This window comes from Spermophilus citellus, assembly GCF_964194105.1.
Source record: "Spermophilus citellus genome assembly, chromosome: 1".
Taxonomy (NCBI): domain Eukaryota; kingdom Metazoa; phylum Chordata; class Mammalia; order Rodentia; family Sciuridae; genus Spermophilus; species Spermophilus citellus.
This window is the reverse complement of record NC_138182.1, coordinates 88,318,511-88,339,547: the sequence shown is the minus strand read 5'-3', so window position 1 is coordinate 88,339,547 and position 21,037 is coordinate 88,318,511. Positions and strand designations below refer to the sequence as shown.

General features: G+C 34.7%; 1 pseudogene across 1 annotated transcript in view; it reads right to left on the bottom strand.

The window, feature by feature from the left end:
* Positions 1 to 607: 607 nt before the first annotated feature.
* LOC308642419 (mitochondrial intermediate peptidase-like) overlaps positions 608 to 21,037 on the bottom strand; it is a 51,042-nt pseudogene continuing 30,612 nt past the window's right edge. Inside the window, exons 11-14 of the transcript XR_014024368.1 lie at positions 5,681 to 5,834; positions 3,954 to 4,032; positions 2,113 to 2,317; positions 608 to 765 (exon numbers count right to left, since the gene is read on the bottom strand). The product of XR_014024368.1 is annotated as a mitochondrial intermediate peptidase-like (transcript). The remainder of the gene's footprint in view (positions 766 to 2,112; positions 2,318 to 3,953; positions 4,033 to 5,680; positions 5,835 to 21,037) is intronic.

Here is a 21,037-nt window from a genome sequence, read left to right as displayed (position 1 = left end):
TATTTGGAAAACAGGACACAGAACTTTCCTCATGGGGTGGTGAACTAAATAGTAGATAACTTGGCATATAATAAGGGGTAGTTATGTTTTTACATATGACTATATGCTAGGACTATGAGTCTCTAGTCCAAGGGGAGGAAAAGGGAATCAATAAGAAAACCTAAAATAAATAAAAGGAATCTGGTACTAGGAGAGGGTGACAGAGTTCTGAAAAAGTACCAAGTATTCAAAATTATCCAGCCAATCATCACTATCATAAAAGTCAATCATCTAAACCCTAAAGACAAAATAACCAATATCACCTGAGTATTACCCCTTATCTAAAACACCTGGGACCAGGAGTATTTCAAATTTTGGGTTTTTTCCCAGATTTAGGGATATTTGCATATGCCATATGAGATATTTTGGGGTGAGGCCAAAATCTAAACATAAAATTCATTTGTTTCACAAACATCTTAACTTATACACAGATTGAAGGTAATTCTACACACATTTTAGTGCACCTGCATTTTGACTATGACTAGTCACATGAGCTCAGGGGTTAAATTTTCCATTTGTGGCATCATGTCAACACTCAAAAAGTTTTGGATATTGGAGCATTTTGGATTTAGACTTTTTGAATTAAGGATGTTTGAGCTGAATTAGTAGTTCCTACCTGCCCAGTTTGATAATGTCTGGCAAACTGGTTAACCACTCGATAATCATTTGAAAAGTACTCCATCAGAATAGATGGAACCTCAGCAAAATCAGTGGGGCACCTGGTCCCTAAAATGGGAAGAAAGAAAAATATTTGGTATAAGTCAAATCAACATATTTATCTTACTTTTTTATGTATACTTTAAAAAATTTTATTTGTATTTCTGATGAACTATGATCAGTTTTAATTCATTAAATCAATACTTTACTTCTATAAAATTATTGTACATATTTACAGAAAAGTTTATTATAATCCTATATATTTTTCTTTATATCAAAAGTATAACCAAATATTTGCACAGCTGCTGAAACACCTTATAAAGCAACAGCTCACACCCTCTACAAACAAACCTGTCTTTTGCTATGCTGGTATACTTGAAATACAAATTAAAACATTCTCACAATTAATATAGCATTTGTATTTAATTCACTGAATTCCATTACCCAATGTTTTTATTCTTTGTTTTAAAAGTACTTTATTCAATCCATCTATTGCTTTTTGTAACAAAGTCATTCCTTAGTAAAGAAAAATCAATATTTTAAACTCAAAATTACTTAAAGCCACAAATCCTGAAAGGACTTTTTAGTGACAATTTATGATTCTGTTCAGTCTATCTATATAGTCTTTCCAACTACCTTCTCCTTGCCCAATACTGTGTGTATAAAGTTAGTTAATAAGTAATGTGTGCCAACAATTTCCCAGGTGGTCAAATCTGACTATTTACAGGAGTGAGCTTAAGAATTAGAGATAAGACAACTAACAGGAATGTCTAGAATATCATTAAATATGGTCACATGTCAACATAAAAAACTAACAAAGCAGAACTATCATACTATTCAAAGGATAATAGTATAAGAAAAATGAAATGCACTTTATCATGCTTTTTAAACGTGCCTTACTTTGATTTTTAACAGATAAAAGAGGCAACATTCATTTACTTATTCATTCACTAACTTTGTGCTAGGTGCTAAGGAGATACATAAGCATTTCTCTTTCCCTCTCCCTCTATCACACACATACACAATGTACTCACAAAGCCACAAACATAAATTCCATGTAAAACATTAGAAAATGGAAAAAGGTACATATTCAAAAAACAGGCAATGGAGACTTATGCTCTGGTGAGAGCTGTTAGCAAAGATGAAAAAAAGCATAAAATGGTCAGGCTGTATGACAATATGCATTTATGTATGTATGCATGTATGGAAATGTAAAAAAAATCACAGTATTTTGCACAAGATAACTTATAATTACAATTTTTTATAAAGTGAAAAATTTAATAAGATGAGGCAATCTAAGATAAAGAACATTATTAAATGATCACATTTTCCAAACAGCACAACCTTTTTCCAATTAAGAAAAATATTCAAGTTTTTAAAGAATTATATTAAATGAAAGTTCTCTTCATAGCTCACCAGTGACATGTTGGTACCGAGTTCGTCCCAGCATAGAATGCATGGCATGTCCCATTTCATGGAAAAGATTTTCCATCATTCCAGGAGTTAATAAGGTAGGTGAGTTCCTTGAGGAATGGGGAAGATTCAGCATAAGAACTACAACTGGGAGTTGATAGTCTCCATCTTCTTTTAACCTGCCTCCTCAAATTGTAAAATGGCAATCCTTTGAGAATCAGAAAACATACGATGAGGTGAAAGTATTAGGCAATTTAAAGAGCAAGAGAGTCATCATACTATTCTATTCATTAATATAAAACACACTGAGATGTAAGTTCAAACTTTAACTTGTTCTATTTTTATTCTATATATTTAAAGACACCTTTTCTTGACATTTTTTACTCTGCTAAAATTTTAATTCTTTAAAGCACTGGCAATATATTGAGCTTGTATTGACTGATTCATTCACCCAGTGCAAAAACACACACTGAAATGATGCTGTGCCAGATGTAGGAAACAAGTCATCAGAGAGCCTAGATCCACACCCTCAAGGTATTCTCAAGTAACTAGGAAGGGACAAACAACAGCTACTGGGGAAGGGACACTAATATTTATGTTGAGTCTCTACTACGTGTCGAACAATGAACTAGGGGGTACTTACCATGTCTGCTATTTGTATCACTCAGAAGTGAGGGGCCTAAATGATCCTGAAGCAATAAATCTGAAGGAACTCCCTCTGGAGCAGGGACCACACTGAGATTCACCCACTCTATCACTTATTCCTCACAACTACCCCATAAGGGAGTTATGTCACTTTCCAGGTGGGCAAACTGAAATTGTGTCTTGTAAATGTTAAATAATATGTCCAACGACACCCAGTTAGAATCACTGTATCTTGGATCTGAATCCAGGTTAACTACTAGGAGCCAGGGCTGTTAATTACCTAACTGGAGTTTCTATCACCTATTTGGGCAAAGAGGAAGTACACAGAACTCAGAGCCTATACTCTCGTCCCCATTTTGACACCTACTAGACAAATCATCTTGGAACGTAATCTCCCTTTATAAGTGTCACTTATCTCTGGAATGTAAAGAGTATCTTGTCACATCCCAAAGTGGTCATCCAGATTTCCTAAGTTCACATCTGTGAAATCCCTTAGTAACTGTGAATCACTATTCAATGTCAGGTACCATTATTTCTATAATTGATAATCTAATTTCTTGACATCTCTCATCAAGTTGCATAAACTGCTAAAGCTGATTGGCCAGCAAATTTGGTATGGAGCTAAAGGAAAGGAAATGAACCTAACATCTTCCATACAAGGAGCTAATTGGTAGGTAAGGTTTCCACATGGACATATGTTCTGAAATTTTGAATCAGGTTCATTGTCAAGCATGGAGATGAGTTAAGAACTGGGGCTCCAGTCAGAATGTTTAGATTCAAACCCTAGAACTTTCAGCTGTGAGTCTATAGGTAAATACATAACCTTTCTGGACTTAGTTTCCTCACAACATTAGAGCCTAGTTCAAAAGGTTGAGCATTAATAGATATGTGGTAGAACATTAATAGACATAGGATGTGTATAAAAAGGCTCCATGCATTGGATGGCACAAAAAGGGGCACATAAAATGGTAGCTATCATTATTACTATCATTAATATCATGTTCCAGATAAAAGTGACAGATACATATTTATGCAGTTATTTCTATGACCTTTACTGTTTTCAAATACTATCCTATTTTCAAATGTATATATTTAATATCTATCATTAGTGCCTTTTAAATATTATGAGACTATAAAAATGATACATAAAGTTCACATGAATGAAAATAAATTGCTAATCTCTGTAAAGAAAAGATCACCTGATATGGTTTGTCTGCTCGCTGGAAAAAAATCACAGTAAATGTATCCCAATAATCCTTCAGATTCGTGGACGACAGCCTAGAAAACAATTTTAAATTTAGTGGTGAATGAGCCCAAAGGAAACTCTAAGTGGGAAAATATTTCTAACACAAGAGCCTATATATTAAAAATCCATAGTCATAAATACTGACTTCACTTCCCACATTCCACATTACCACAAGGTAGACTCTCTTCTTCCCTCATCCTCTTTTGCTCCATCTCTCAAATAGTTTTAATTGAAAATTCTATCCAGGAAAGAAAATTCTTTTCATGGGAATCCTTTGTTCTGACTGCCCATCTTCTATAATACTTGCACCAACCATTGTTCTTCAGAGATGATTTTATAACCCACCCTAATGAGTTGGGAAGAAGTGTTGGCTGGACAATTTTAGCGGCAAAATTATTTTTCCTTTACATCTTGGAATATAATTACATAAGTACAAGTGAATTATAATCCCTGGAATCAAAAACAAGAAGATGCAGCTCTTAGCTTCAGCTGAAAAATTAGTAATATTTTTTTTATTCCCTCTCCAAAAAGAGCCTTACAAAAGAGGCACAGTTTAAAGGTAAGACACAGCCACTGTCTCCACCTTGCCTTCTTTTGTTTGTTCTGACCTTGATAATTCTATTAGAGAAAACCTCAATTTTGTGCTTTAAAGTTTCCTGCAAGTAAGTATTCATTCATTCAACAAACATCACAAAGCACCTACTAGGTCAGGACTTGATTAAGGCATTTGGGATACAGCAGTGAACACAACTAGCACACAATGCTGCCCCAGTAAGCCCATGTTCTGGAATACCAGTGAGAGCTCCTCGTTACTTGGAATTTTGTCCTTTCAGTCTTCGGTTACCAGTTTTTTTTTTTTGTTTGTTTGTTTGTTTTTTAATTACATTTCTGCATTTTATCAGTCTTGATCATTTTGGAAAGTTAGTGAAATACAAACGGATATTTAGTAACTTCCATGATAAAGTGATTAGTCCCATCAATTCTCTTTTTCAATCCCCCTGTCACACCTATCCATGCACCCATGGCCCAGAGCCAAAGAGACAACTCATGCTGCTGAACAGAGTGAAGTAGGTGCAATGAGAAAGCATGCAGGCAAAAGTGAATAAGACAACTACACAAAGTTTCAGGGACAAATGTTTGAGTCAAAAAAGCCTTAAAATCTGAAAAAAAATTAAAATATTCACTCCTCAAATAAAGTGGACCTTAACAAGAGAAAAACAAACTCCAGGCTTAGGTTATTGTCAAAGAAATCAAATAAATCAGAACATGTAATAAAAGTTAGTACTGATGGAGTGATAACATTTATGACATGGGAAGGAGTTAGAAAGAAAAGAAGGGTTATCAATGGATTTTGGAACTAACCAAAAGAGACACTGCACTGCAGGTAAATAAGTGGTAATGACAAAACTTCCTATAGCTAGAATTTGTAAACATATGAAGATCCAGATATGAAGATTCAACCTTCCATCAAGTTACTCAAATTTTTTTGGAGAACTAATTCTGATACCATATGTTTAGAACCTCTATAGAGTGTCAAAATCAAAAGTAGTAGCTGGATTATTTTATGAATCAGAAATAAGGTGGGACATCCTCCATTAGGACGAAGCTAACTTCTGTCAACTTGATTACCAAAACCAAAGGGGCATAGCTGTGGGACTGCACATTAAGTGGGAGGCTTACCAGCTTTCGGACATCTTCACACCACACCTCTCCTTTTGCAGGCTGCTCTGCATATAACGAAATGCCCAACAGCTTGTTAAACAAAATATTCAGGCCTTCCATGCAAGCTCCAAGGGAAAAAAATGGACAGTATAAACTGGGCTCAATATTGTACCTAAGAAAAGGAAGAGAAGTTTAACAGCATTTACTTTTCAATTTTTCAAGGTAAGTTCAGTTAACTTTTCATTCAATACTTAGGACCATAATGGTTAAAAAAGGATTCAAAACATAAAGGTTTGCAATTGGTCCTCGGTATCCTCGGGTTCCACATCCAAGGATTCAAACAACCTCAACAGAAAATACTCAGAAAAGTTGTGTTTCTGATGTACATGTACAAATATTTTTCCTTGTCACTGTTCCCTAAACAATTCAGGATAACTATTTACAGAGCATTTATATTGTACTAGCTATTATAAGCAAAAGATGATTTAAAGTCTCCCAGAGAATATGCATAGGTTTTATGCAAATACTATGTCATTTTATATATGGGACTTACGTATTCTAGATTTTTCATATCTGCAAGAATACTAGAACCAATCCTCAGCAAACACTGAGGAACTATTTTATTTCTATCATTTCAGTGATATTCAGATGACAGTCCAGTTATTATTAATATTATTAGGAATACAGTAATTAAGGTAGACATTTCATTCCCCAATCTTGATCCTTTTCAGTTTCAATCTTTCATTGACCTAATTAGGAGTCTGTCTCAATCACCTACACTATACATATTCTTTTATACATACTCATACACAAAACATGACCAGTTTCAATTATAATGATAAACTTTATAAAATATATTACATTCTAAAAAATATGGCATGGCATATAAATATTAAACAAAAAAATCCTGATTCACACTAAGAAAATTTAAAATTCTCACTGGTAAAATATTTGTTTTGAAAAAAAAATATACCTGGAATATAAACAATCACATTTTAATGTATTTGTTTTATAATTGTATGTTTTTAAATTCAGGACAACATAACTGGCAAACTTAATTATTCCTCATTCAAAAATAACTTTTTTAAGCCCTATATATTCCAACATAAACCAAAGCAGATCCAAAATATTTGATTTGAATGTTTATTTCTAAGTCATTAAATCAGGCCAAGATTTACAACCGCAGCAAAAAGAATGGTTCTAGACTAAATGTAGGTGCTCATTATAATTCTATTTTTTGGATTTAATGAATTTATATAAACATATATATAATATACAGAAATATATACTTAGTACAAATGAATGATTGGATTTCATGAGTGAAAATACATTGCACAACAAATCAGATTCATCCACAGACAGGAATGAAGGATGAATCGGAGCTGGCTGGAAGGGGAGGCGAGGGACAGAAGAGAAGGTAGTCACAGGGGAATTCCAGGCAGAAGCAGCAGTACAACAAAAGCATGATGGCATAAAATAGACTTGTAACTTCTAGAGATGATGAAACTCAACGTGACACAGTTCATGACACAGCGATAAATGGAAAACAACAGTGTACAATACATAGGCAGGACCACAGGGCAGAGATAGGGTACACCACACTTAAGAACCGGACTACATTGTGGTGTATGATCTGCTCTGTAAACCTTTTAACTATACACCCCACCAATGAACTAAATTTTGAGTATTCAACCTACTACAAATATATTTATAAATTATATGCATGTGCTAGTTTCTACCCACTATAAACTGACATAGGTCAAAAACAGGGAACCAAATAAAAGAAAAGCATTAGAGAAGGAATAAATAAAGATAAAATATTTTTTCTTATTGTAAATGATCTAACAGATCATTTTTTAAAATAGGAAGTTTTTATTACTTTATAGTATATTTGTTCATAATCACTTGAAGTTAATACCAATTGCTTTTCCATATTCTTAATAATTTAATGTTTACAAAACTTATACATAGAGTATCATGTAAACTTATGTTCTAAATTTTTTTTCTCCAAGATAAATTGTATGTTAAAAGTTTATTAAAAATAATAATAGAAACAATATATTAGGTGATTATGGATAAGTGAAATACATGATAGCCGTGTTTTAAGAATCCTGATTATTTGTAAATGTATATTGCAAACTTTAGGACAAATGTTTAAAAAAGTGAAAAATTAGAGGAGAGAAAAATGGAATTATGTACAATGTTCTATTAAAAACATAAAAGGAAGAAAAAAACATGAAAGACAGAAAAAGAGTGGGGAACCAAACCCCCTCAAAGAAGGGGACAATAAATGATGATAGCACATCACAAATGTTTAATGTTAATTCAACTACAGCACTAATCACTTTAAATGTCAATTGTCTAAATTTACCAATTAAAAGAAAGGTTGCCTCAGTGGATTAAATTTACATTGTCTATAAAAAACTCATCTATAAAGATAGACACATGGAAAAGGAATATAGAAAGTTACACACATTAACAATAATTAAAGTTAATATAGTTACATTAATTTCAGATATAGCAGACTTCAGAGCAAGGGAAACTTATTAAAAAGAAGCATTATATAATGACAAAGGGATCAATTCTCCAGAAAGATGTAATAATCCTTCACATGTCTAAACCTAACAACAAAAGCAGAAAAACAAACTATGTCAGGCTTGGTGGTATGTACTTGTAGTCTCAGCAGTAGGAAGGCTGAGGCAGGAGAGAATCACTTGAGATCAGGAGTTCGAGACTTGCCTACACTACACAGAAAGACTCCATCTCAAAAAAAAAAAAAAAAGGCAAAAACTGACAGAATTACAAAGAAAAATAAAATAGATGCATCCCCTAATATAGTTGGACATTTCAACACCTATACATCAGAAGTGGACAGATTTAGCAAGCAGAAAAACTGGTGAGAATATAGTTCAAATGAAAAGAACCTCAAAATGGAACTCTATTTTGTGAAAAATAAATAATTAATTTATCTTTTATAATATTAAATTGGAACAGATTGGCCTTAAAATCATAAGGTCAAATTCAAACCACAGACAGAACGTGAATAAACAAATAAAATTTAACCACATATTGCTCTAGCTAGATTAATTTTATCATAAAAGACAATTCACCTTTTGGTTGTTAGATAATAAATATCAAGATAAAAATAAAGAAGAATAAAAAGAAGCTTTACATCTTAAAATCAAACCCTGCCTAAGATTATAATGAGCACGTAACGTTTATTTCTACAGAAAAGAAACACAGTAAAACTAATAACAACACAGTCTGCTATATTAAACTACAACCTAAAAATATTTATTGACTTACCTAATGCCCATGACACCCATATGTGGTAGTCAGGCAAAACTCAAGGAAACAATTTATCTTAGAGAAAAAAAAATTAAGTATAGAATATAAGGTTACACAACATCAGTCTATGTGTAAGTTTTATACACATTAAATAAAATAATAGAATATGGAAAAGTAATGTAAAACTCCCTGGTTTTTGTTTGTTTTTTCTTTAAATTTGAGGGTGAGGGTATAGGTAAGTGTTAGAGCACATGCTTAGCAAGCATGAGGTCTCCTGGGTTCAATCCCCAGTACCACCAGAAGAAGGCAGGGGAGGATTTCAAATTATAGTAAACAAAAGGCAAAAAGTATATAATCTTTTCCCCTGACTCATTGTTTCCATCCCCAGTGGCAACTACTGTTAACAATTTCTTGCAGATCTTAAAAACAATTTTCTATGTACACATATAGAAGTTTACATATATATAAAATTTTTCTACAAATGGAATTATACCATTCACACTATGCTGTAACTTCCTTGTTTAACCCTAAAAATATGTACACTATATGTTTATTTTGTAGTCCCAGGAATAGGGAGGACTCTATCTTGTTGTCAATATATAAAGCTCTATCTTTTTCTCTTTGGTCAGTGTGTAATCATCTACAGAAAACCTGCCGTAACTTAATGCATCTCCTCCTCTGTAGTGTGTACCGGCAGTGGGAGCTTCAATGGGGAAAGAAAGTATCCAGTCACTGACATCACCTGCAATTGCCTACACATGAATACAATAAAAAGAGCCCAGACTTTTAATCGGTTTTATGTATTTTAACTCTGTTATAAAAAGTGCACCCATGTGGCCACACCCCAACTCATCTTCCTGCCTTGGTCCACTGCTACTTCTACTGGGTAACAGTTACCTGCCATTAATTTCTCTCTATTAAACTGACACCACAATGAACACCATTGTCATACCTGTGTAAGCTTGTCTATAAGACAAATTGAGGAAATGAAATTTTAAATTTTGATAGGTATTACCAAATTATCCTGCCAAAAAAGTTTTTTACATTCCTCTAAATAGTGTGTAAAAATACTACCATCCTCACTCTTGCCAGTATAATTCTGATATGTTCTTCTAATGCTTCTTTTATTTTCTTTTTTTGGCTATGTGGGCTGCATTTTCTTTTTCTTTTAAGTATAGTAATTTGGAACTTTTACAGTCTGTATTTTAGCTCCTCTGTTTGTTATCTCTACCACTTTTTAAATAATTAAATATTTTACTGGCTTATCAATTTTAGATAATATCTCTTGATTCCTCCCCTTCTAGCTTACACTCCTGATCTGTTCTGTTATGTAGAGATACAGATATATAAATGTTTATTTGGCTAATTTTATTGGGCACCAATGAGCACAGCAGACCTAATGGCCTTCATTTGGCCACCATGTGCCAGATATTCCCAGAGTGCACTCAATGTGAGAGCAGAGGCAAAGGAGAAGAAATCCTATGGTTTAGTTTAGAAAGATTATTCTGCTAGTGATATAGAAGAGTCTAAAATGCAAATATTCATGATTAATATGGGAAGAAAGGGTTCAATATTATAAATTATGTACAATTTCCCTAATTTAATCTACAAAAAAAAAATCCCGACCAAGCTCATTATGATAATGACAACGATGATGAATGCAACATTTTGTGAGTCCTCACTATGACACTGGGCTTAGCCCTTTATACATATCTCATTTAATAGCAAAATAATCCCAAAGGTGGTGTCATTACTCACATGTTACAATGGGAAACAGAAAACATGTTTACAAGATGATAATCTTCCTATTACAACTAATAAGTATATAGAAAGAGATTTTCTTTTTAAAACGATCAAAAGAGCATGTCTTTGTTTAGATTCAGGTATTGAAGTAGTTTTTCACAAACATTTGTTACAAATTAAAACAAGTACTAAAGAAAGCACTAAGACTGTATTATCACTCATTCTTAAGCACATTTTTCAAAATGCTTTCCTGAATGAGAGAGGCAGGGAGCTACTTACTGACTGTAATCGGGGACTTACAACCCAAAGTTCATCCCTGCAGCTGCATAACAGTGAGCAAAAAGATTGAAAGCTACAGATTCAGAGAAAAGAACTACAAAGAGAAATGACTGTGGTGATTACAAAGTGAAGAACAGGAAGTTGAAGGTATGTGTTTAAGAAAGAAGGAAAGGAAGCAGTAAGCACTGTCAAGAACTGAAGGTATCAGGAATGTTGAGGACTTAAACAAGTTACTGACTGGCAGATGGCTGATAACTTGGGAAAATGAGCTGGGTAGACTAACAGGGTTACACATCAGATTACATCAGAGAATAAAAAGGAGGAGGATCCAGGAAAAACTACTATAGGAGATGGGGGAGTTTGGAAGAAAAAAATGACTCAAGTGAGAAGTAATTATTTATATTTAAGATAAGGGAATCTTAGCAGGTCTGCAGACCAAGGGGAAGAAGCTATTAGAAAGGAAGAGATTGGTGTTTATGATAAAGTTAATGTAACTGGTAAAGTAGTTTGACCATAGTATCTCACACTGTCATAGTGCTTTAAAATTTGCAAAGCTGGGGCTGGGGATGTGGCTCAAGCGGTAGCGCGCTCACCTGGCGTGCGTGTGTGTGGCCCGGGTTCGATCCTCAGCACCACATACAAATAAAGATGTTTTGTCCGCCGAAAACTAAAAAATAAATATAAAAGAAATTCTCTCTCTCTCCCTCTCTTTTTTTAAAAAAGGTATCAAACAGGAAATTAAAATTTAAAAAAATTAAAAAATAAAATTTGCAAATTTCTCATCAAGAATTTCTCGTAGACCTTTTGTGATGCTGTGAGATAGATAATTTAAGAATGATTTCCTAATTTCACTTGAGTAAAATGAGGCCCCAAGAGGCTTGTGATAATTCCAAGGCAGTCGGGAATAGGAGAAAGAGTCCTGGGCTTGAAGTTGAAATACCGGCTCTCTTTCTTACTGGTTCTGTGCTTTAAGCAAGTTATTTGCCTCTTTAAGGCCTCAATTTCCTCACTGAGAAAATGGGAATGATACTTCACTGTTTCAACACAGGCAAAGAACCTGGCCCTGCTCCCAGAACAAAGCCAACACTCAGTAAACTGCAGCCACTTTTATGACTACAGTTAGAGTGGCAGAGCCAGAGAGAAAACAGTGGTTCTTACTTCTGCTAATTCCTCTATACTCCTCAAAGCTGCTTTCACCTATAAAATGAAATGCAACATTGTTAAGAAGCCTGAGTTAATGCAGTAGACATTCATGAATCACCTACTATGTGCCAGGTAACTCCTCAATGTAGACAGATACTGTACCCATAAAGAATGATTAATCCAAATGATAAAGGACACACGAGCAGTATAAACAGGTCTCTGGCACAAAGATGAGGCTGCAATTAATTCTGCCTGCCAGTCAGGAGAGAATGAGAATGGGAAGATCAGAGAGAATTACAAAGGAGGCCTTGGAAAAAAAAGATGAGGTTCCAGCAGAAAGGAAGGCATCCTAAGTGTAAGAAGAAGCACCAGCAAGGGCCCAAAGGAATTGACATGAAGAGAACATACAGCTCAGTCAAGCTTGATTACCCTAGACGTTACTCAGTCACCTCAAACCTAACTTCTACCTGCATGCTGCATCACACCCTCAGTGACTTTACCAAAGGAAACTTAATTCCTTCCTGAAGAAGAACCAGAGAGGATGAAAGGATTCAAAAAACAGCAGCTACAATAGTGTCTGAGGGGAACTAAGGAACCATTCCTCATATAGACCAGCCAAGAGGCAGCTGAACTCCCCTACGAGACCCATGTCTATTTTGGTCCTAGCTTCCAATGTGATACCTCAGTGGTCACAGGCCTTTGGCCTCCCCATTCCTTAGGACCCCTTCAGGATGCTACAGACATGGCCACCCAAGCCTGGCTCAGGAGGTGGATGCTCTTCCTGCCTCATGGGGCAAGTGGGGCAAGATCTGGCTGTGAATATGAAGTTGCAACATCTTTATCAGAACTTTCTCTCTCTCTCTCTCTCTCTCTCTCTCTCTCTCTCTCTCTCTCTCTCTCTCACACACACACACACACACACACACACACACACACATATGGTTCTGTGCTTAAGAACCATACCTTTATGGTTCTTATCAAAATAAATACCTTTATTTTGTTTATTTATTTTTATGTGGTGCTGAGGATTGAACCCAGCACCTCACATGTGCTAGGCGAGCATTCTACCATTGAGCCACAACCCCAGCCCCAGAGCTTTTTATTTTTGTGGATATTACAAAATATACCATAAAAGAACTTTTTCTTCTATCAGAGACCCAGAACCATAGAAAATAATTTAATATAGGTGACACATCAACCCTTCTAGCATACTGGAGCCACAACCAATGCAAACAGAATCACATTTAAGTACATCTTGAAAATTTACATGGGATACTGTCCAGTCATTTATGAAAACTCTTAGTTTCCTTTTCTCTTTTTGTTTGTTTGCTGTTGTTAAGATGGGATTGCCCAGTCTCAAACTCCTGAACTCAAGCAATTCTCCTACCTCAACTTCCCAAGCAGCTGGGACTATAGGTACATGCCACCACATCTAGCTCTTTTAGAGTTTGCTAAGAGAATTTTACTACTAATGTGTTGTAAAGAATTCCCCTGATTTGGGGAAAAAATAAGGAATAAGGAATCTTTGATTCCTCTGAAGAAAGAAACAGGAAGAAAATAATTATCTATCATAGTTACTGAGTGAAATTCAGTAAGTGATCTGCTATTTGTTCTGGTTAAAAATCTGCTACCTATGGGTTTACAAATTTTCAATTTTCAAAAAATCAGAACAAATTATAATCAAAATGGTAAAATGGCATAAGTATGATTAGGTCTTTTTTAGCACAAATAATGGAATTTGGGGCTGGGATATACCTTGGTGGTTTAGAATTTGCCTGGCATGCCTGGGGTGTGAGTTCAATCCCCAACACCACAAAAAATAAAATAAAAAACAATAAAATTTAACAATATATCAAAATTCTCATCATGAATACTAATTATGATTGAAATAAGCAAAGAAATATCAGTGAAAAAGAGATTTTTCAACTGAAGAATTCTTCATTCATCATTGAGATTTTTGTTTATTTAAAAAAAATGTATCATTGTCCATATGAAGCATACTCTGAGTCACATTGAATTTCAACCTCTGATGCACAGGGAATTAAGGTTAAGAAAGAACTTGGATATTACTTCCAAAAATCTTGGCACTGAACTTAGTGAAAGTATAAAACACAATTAAGTGCAGTCAATGGATCCAGGTTAAAACTGTAGGTAAACACAGGCTTCAGTCTCACTCTATTCAATAAATGAAAGCAGGTATGAGACAGAACTTTTGCATCAAAAGGCATAAAATAAATGCTCAGAGGTTCATTACAGAATGAATGAGATGGCCTGCCAGAGGACATGTGTGGGCCAGGCAAAATGCACACTTGAAAAGAGCACAGTATGTGACAATATTGTCAGAGGAACTATTTTTAACTTTATCAAAAGAACAGTGTACTGGAATGCTTTTGGCATCAGAAATGATTGTCTGGGTATGATTATAATGTTATAGTTGGATGGCATTTTGAAATGTTTAGTGTAGAACGCCACAGGGAGAGCTACTGTTTTCTTTGGTTAAATAAAGGTATGGTAGCAGTGAAAGAACTGAGTGATACTGGAATCTATTTGTCTTTCAGGTAATTATATAGCACTAAAAATGAAGAAGACCTTTTCCTCCTTCCATTTCATAGAGAACCCCCCATGGTCAAGTTGGTTTTATCTTGATTTGTCTGTCAACCTAGAAGCAAGAACATTGCTTCTGCCAAACTTCCTGGTAGTCGGGGAATAATAATCCTTAGGGGTGGAGATTAGCTGTAGATATCACTGGAAATCAAGGCTGAACAAAGATAGTGTAATTCCATCACCACCATGGAGAATAAAATGAATCAATAGGCCTGACTGGAGAAAGGATAATAATAGCACAAAGAAGTGGCACCAGGTGACAGCACCCCAACCATAGTCACTAGAAACAAGTCTTACGACAGCAGTGAGACTTCTACCTGTAGCTATCCCTCCATTTAGAGCTGCTGAAATGTTGGGAGCCAGTGTCTAGGTCTACCCCCACCCCCAACCCTCCCCGGGGAAGTGAGGAAATAAAGCCTGGTGAGAAGGCACAAGTGGAAGCTGTAGAAAGAAAAACAGGCAGGATTTTTCTTCCCAAAAGCCTTGGGGGAAAAAAGATGATGGAAGCTCAGAGCACTTGCCTAAAGCTTTTCCAATGCTCAGAGGTTCATTACAGAATGAAAGAGATGGCCTGCCAGAGGACATGTAAGGGCCAGGCAAAATGCACACTTGAAAAGAGCAGAGAATGTGAATATATTGTCCTCAGACCCCTCCTCTCTTCTGGCTCAGAACAGGAGCAATCATCACCCACTTCTCCCACAAGACAACTTCTCAGGATCAACTGGGTCTCATAAACACTAGTGAGAAGCCATCGGGTGAATGATGCGGAACTGGATGCTTTCACATTGCTGATAACAACATGTAATTTACTTTCTAACTGAGTGAATCTATGAGTGTCCCTGCCAAAAACAGGAAATGTTTAACATACAGTCTTTAGATATACCATCCAGCTTACAGAAATAGTAGCATGTAAGCAACCAATGAAATGACACCACAAAGAAGCAACCAGATAGGGCTGGGGCTGTAGCTCAGTGGTAGAACACTTGCCTAGCACCTGTGGGGCACTGGGTTCGATCCTCATCATCATATAAAAATAAATAAATAGTGTCCATCTACAACTAAAAATTAGAAAAGAAAGAAAGAAAGAAACAACCAGATAAATCCAGAAGGTTCTTGTAAGACAAAACATATGGTCTCTTCAACAATTGCTTGATAATATGGATACAGAAGACATGAGATATGGAAAATTGTTATTGAGTAAGAGAGAGAAAAACCAAGTGAAATGTATAGGCCTTGTCTGGATCTGAATTCCAACAAGCTAACTGAAGGGGAAAGAGAGAAAAAAAAAAGTGGATTTAACGCTGCTATAGTTTGGATCTTGAATGTCCCCCCAAAAGCCATGTGTTAAAGTGTTGGTCCTGACCCATGGTGCTATTGGGAAGTGGGAGAACATTTAGGAGGTGGGGCCTAGTGGAAGGAAGTTTAGTCACTGGGGGATGTCCTTGAAATGGACACTGGGACCCTGACCCCTTCTTGTCTCTCTCTTTCCTCCCAGCTGACATGAGGTGAGCAACTTTCTCTACCACATGTTCCTCACCATGATGTGTTGCTCTGCCACAGGCCCCAAATCAGCAAGGCCAATGGATCATGGACTTAAGCTTCTAAAACTGTGAACAAAAACAAAAACAAAAAACCTTTCCAATGTATAATAAGTTGATTAAGGTATTTTGTTATAACAGAAATCTAATATAGATACTATCAAGGAAGTATGACTAAAGCCTAGATATTAGATGGTGACAACAAACTGCTGTTGATACTAGGTAATAATGACATTGGAGTTATGTAAGATGTTCATGTTTTTTAGAGATATATGATAAATACATAAGAGGAAGATAACGGGAGTGCTAAGATTACTTTAAAATATTCAATAACAAGCAAAGAAGTAAAGTCATGAGGGAGAGGAGTAAAGAATGCCAAAAGAGAAGAGAAATAAAAGGGAAAAAGGGGTACATGAAGCAAATCTAGCAAATCTTGATAATCATTGAATCCAAGAGAAGAACATGTAGGAATTAATCATGTCATTCTACTTCTATTTTGGTAAGTTTTCATAATAAAGGTTAATTTTTAACTTTAAATCCATGGAGGTCCCTACATCTATGCAAACAAATAAAGATATAATTTCACATACCAACCAGAAGTCCTTCTGTGAGAGCCCAGTGTTTTCTGAATAATTTAAAACACAAAACACCCCTATTTTCATTATATAAATGTTCTTAAGATTTTGAGATTATATCTTAACAAGGAATAGACAATATTGAATTCCACTTCCCAATGGCATCTTAACGTAAAATAGCAGCAAAATAAATAAAATATGATTCACTGAAACTCATTATTGGCAGAAAAGAGACAAGACCCCAAAGGATTAAAAATAAAACCCAAACACTACACAGGTACATTAAACAACTCTAAAATGATGACCTCTTGGGGTAGAGGCAAGGATAAGATCAACATTTCTTAATGAACACTTTTTAACACTGTTTTAATTTTTAAAAATCATATGAATATATTATTTATTCCAAAACAAAATTTAATTTCAAATAAAATCATGTATACTTTTCATAGCTGAAAGAATTAATTTTGCCTTCCCATAAAAATTTAACACTAAAACTTTAAAAAGAAAACAATGAGTTGTTCTTTTTAAGATATACCAATGGTTCTTTATCCAGTATTTTCTCAGATCAATCTTTGGTTGGTTTAAAAAATATTGATTTCTCCTCTTACTTCTAAAATAGGTTCTTTTCTTCTTTGGAAAGACATTTAGGAAACGTGAAATAAATCTGGAGTGTTTAACATAAAAGCAAGAAAAATATTCCCTGGCATTTAGCTTGAAGAAAAGTTCCAATCAAGAAAAGGCCCCTTCTAGTTTTCATTTTGTGTCCACCCACATATTTATGTCTTTACCTGAAATTCTATGAATTTATCAAGGATTTAGAAATCTTTTCTTTGTTCTATTCCTCTAACTTCAACCCAAATTATTATATTTTCCCCTTCTTTCTCATCTGTTACCTATGCTTCTCTTCCCACTCTAATCAATCAAGATTATTAAAACCTCAAACCCAAATACCATCATTTATTCCCGGTAAGCTACTTAAAATAGATGTCTAAAAACCCCCAATCTCACAATCCCTTCTGAAGCATTTCTGCATCCCTTTTCCTGTGTTAATAGCCAAGTAAATGAACTAGTATGAAATGTTAGTTATAATACGTTAAAGCCCCACGTGGCTATCAGGCAGGTAGGTACACTCAGCAAGATTTTGCAGATGAGGAAGAAACACTAGGAAGGAAAATCTGATTGCTCACCAAACACAGATTCTGTCTCTGAGACAAAGGGGTCTGACTAGAGAAGAGAATTTAGTTTAGCTGAAGAAAGGTTTGGAGGAAGACAACTGGTGGGGGAAAAAAAAACAGAATGGCAGGCTAGATCCAATCTGGATACTCGCCATCCTGGAAATTCTTCTAGGGGATGGTCCACTTCATGGGATCCTCTTTAAGTATTCTCTAAAATCTTTTCAAAGAGGGGTCAGTGCCACCTTTAAAACACTCATCTTTCAAAAAATTTTAGAGAATCAATACAAATTGTTGAATGCTTGAGAAATAAGGATATACACCTTTTTATTTATTGTTAAAAGAAAAGCATGATCAGATCCTTTAAGACCCTGAACGAGAGCTCCAATTTTATTTTGAAGGCAGTGGTGACCCCTCAACCTGAAAGAGGAAATTGATCAACAGCAGAAAGCCATTCTGCCAGATGGATGCAGGGCACTTCCACCCTGGATACTGTGATGCTGGGAAGCACAGGCAACACGGTCTTCTCTTTTTTAGTATTCATTCTTAATCTGTCATCAAAAGCTCTCTAAAATTCATGTGAAACGTTCACTATACTTTTGACGAGTATTTTTTTAAAAAGGGAGATCTGCCCTCTCCTTTAAAAGATGTTGGAGAGTACCTAAAAAGCATCGTAGAGTAGATCACTTCTTAGAAGAGAGTCCACAAATAGACAATTTCATATAATAATATTATATATCTACTAACAATACTAACATATCCTTAAGCCTGACCCATGAAGTCAGGCAACTATAATCAGTTTTAGAAATAACCCTGCTGAAAGGCTGAGAGAACATAAGTAATCTGTCAAAGATCATGTGGCCCCTTAAATGGTGGCCAGGATTTGCTATTCCTTCTAGCTTCTAGGAATGTGTTCCTGGCCACAGGAATAGCTGTCTCTGGTATTTCCACTCTTTCTAATGGAGAACTTGGCAAAAAGACCATGTCTCTGTGGCATGTTGAGGAGTCAGAACTCTATAACTACTGGGGGATCAGGGATCTGTAAGTCCTGACTCTAGAGTTGGTCAGCAACAGAAAGACTTCTCAATATTGTATTTTTAGCAGAAATGGAGAAGACATTACTATCCTTTATTTGATAGCTTTTGCTTAAAACCACATCAAACTTCTGAGGGATCTCAGATGCCTAATTAATAAATATGCTTTAAATTTCTATTGATTATATCTTTCCAAATCTTTGAATATTCATATGAAATTTCCACAGAACCATCATTCAGGCATGCTATACTTACAGAATATAATTAAAGGACAAAAATACCACTTTAATTTAAGGCTAAGGCATTAATTAAAATGATCAGGGGTGGGGAACATGATATGGAAGTAATACCACACACAAACCACGGTAGCAAAAATCAGAACCAAATACATTCAATTTGCATTACTTCTCAACATTAAAAATCAAATCAAATACTTTAAAAATGGAAAACATTAATAAGTAAATGTTAGTATACCTTTATGCCACATCTTTAACAGAGTAAGCAATAAGATTAAATCTTTCTTTAAAAGAATTTTAGAAGAAAAATTATATTTTCATGAGCAGGGTCTGAAGTTTTTAACCAAAAAAAAAGATTCACTTTGAAATAATATCATATGTTAAGCCATAATATACTATAAATCCCTGTTTATCATGGCTGAATTATTATACTGAATTTGAGATACATGTGCAAAAAAATAGCTGATCAAATATTATTACCTAAAGGTTTGGTGTTAATTATGCTTTATCAATGGTTTTGAGAACCGTAATGAATAAAGGTCAAAGACGAGAAAATGAATGAAAAGGAATTATCTGATGTAGAATTTTCTTAGGACATCTCATCCTGCTGATGTAGAAGAGGTCATATAAAGTTATTTTTTTTCTGCTATTTCAACAAATGACAAAAGAAATAATTAAAAATTATAGTCTAATTTTAGAAAGGTTCCTTCTACCCTTTACTTGGTGCTTAATAATACATAGGAATAAGAATATTTCAAAGCTTACACCAAATAAATACATCATCAAGATACACCTATGTTTTAGTAAGGAGAAAGACAAAAAAACGTATTTTATTCTATTACTCAAATAAATCATAACCTTAGTCAAATTACCTACGTCAAAAATTATCTAGGTGCCCCTTCAACAGACGAATGGATAAAGAAAATGTGGTATATATATTTGATGGAATATTACTCAGTTTTAAAGAAGAATGAAATTTGCCAGTAAATGGATAGAACTGGAGAATATCGTTGTTAAGCAAAATAAACCAATCCCAAAAACCCAAAGGTCAACTGTTTTCTCTAATATGTGGATGCTAATCCACAATAAGGTGGGCAAGGAAAAATAATTACTTTAGATTAGGTAGAGAAGGGTGAAGGGACAGGAAGGGATACGGGGATATAAAGGATAATAGAATGAAACAGACTTTACTACCTTATGTACATATATGACTGCATGACCAATGTGATTCTACAACACGTACAATGGGAAAAATGAGAAATTATACCCCATTTATGTATGACACATCAAAGTATATAAATGCACTCTACTGTCATGTATAACTAATTAAAACAAATAAAAATATTTTAAGTAAAATGCAAAAAAAAAAAAGATTTATAAGAGAAAAATGTAAACAAAATGTTAAAGGGTAGGATTCTGAGATTTTTTCCCAAAAAAAAAATCCCTCTGGGCATATAAAATTGCTGGGGACATACATTTTTCAATGGGTTAATTTTAAACAGATCTCTATATTCTTGGGTTATAAGTAAATATACAAATGAAAGAAATAGAATATGTTTAGGGAAAAAAAGATATATCTAATACTTTAACAAAGAAAGACAATATAGAAGCTAGAAGACTGCTTTGATCGACTTGGTTCCTAAAATTTTTAGTTCATTTATATCCCTCTGAATGTGCCAAAATCATGTTGACAAAATATTCTAATAAAAATGAGAAAACATATGGAAATCACATAGGAATGAGGAAGTACTGCTTTGTTCCCT